We start from the raw sequence: 1,073 nt of genomic DNA on the forward strand, positions 1-1,073 counted from the left end.
TCCCTGCCCCATGGCCCATGGCCCAACTGCCCCGCTGGTCTCTGCTCTACTTCTTGCTGCCGCCCAGCCCCTGGGGACCTGCCAGCCCCAGACCCAGACCCTTGGGTCAACAACCATGTCCCCCGTGCCGGTCCCCAGACCAGGCACTGGGGACCCAGACATAAACCAGCCTCCATCTCCAGGAGCACCCGGGCCATGGGTGAGACCTCTGGCCTATTGCCTCCTGCCCTCAAGCCTTTACTGTCCGGGGCCCCCGCTTCCCCCCACACCAGTCTCCCCATCTCCTCTTCCACCACGTCTCAGCCGCCGCGCTCACCATCCTCAGCCCAGCACCCTGCCCAGGAGCTCGGCCTGCCACCCGAGCCCCATCTATAAATAACCCTTCAGGCCCCACCGATCACAGCCCCACCATGGGCCCAGCCCTCAGCCCGCCAGGGCATGCTCCGAGGAAGCCAATGGCCCTCTCGCTGGGTCTCAGGCCAGGAGCTCCAGGGAGGAAACACCAACTTCCCACTGATAGCAAGCCCGGGAGGGCAGCTGGCTGGCTGGCGGGGTGGTGGGCAGCCGGACGGTCGTCTGAGGGCCGCGGGTCAGGCTAGTAGAGGAGTCCCGGTACTCACAGGGGGGACGAGGGGAAACCCTTCCATTTTGCACGCCTGTAACATCCAGCCGAGCTCCGAGCCGGTCAGGTCCCCTGCCTCGGTGGGGGCCAGTGCGGAGCCCCTCAGGATGGGGCGCCCCGTCAGGGGCTGGACGAACTCAGGGCGGGCGCAGGGCTCAGGCCTGCCCCCTGAGCTACAGGAGCCCTGGGTGAGCCCCCTCCCTTGACATTGCAGGGCCAGCGCAAGTTCCTGATTTTATCGAAGGGCCTGCCACTGGGAGATAGTCCCCTTGGGGTGACATCACCGCCCCAGCCCGTTTGCATAAATCTCTTGCACTACATACAGGAAGTCTCAGGCCCGGCTGGGGCAGGTGGTGCTCCAAGGGGCTGGCCTGGGAGGCCATGGGGGCCAGGCCCCCTGCCCAGAGGAAGCTGGAGCTGTGAGGGGCGGTCTTGGAGGCTGGGGTAGGGA

Source organism: Ursus maritimus, unplaced genomic scaffold (genome assembly GCF_017311325.1).
Source record: "Ursus maritimus isolate PB19 unplaced genomic scaffold, ASM1731132v1 scaffold_23, whole genome shotgun sequence".
NCBI lineage: Eukaryota > Metazoa > Chordata > Mammalia > Carnivora > Ursidae > Ursus > Ursus maritimus.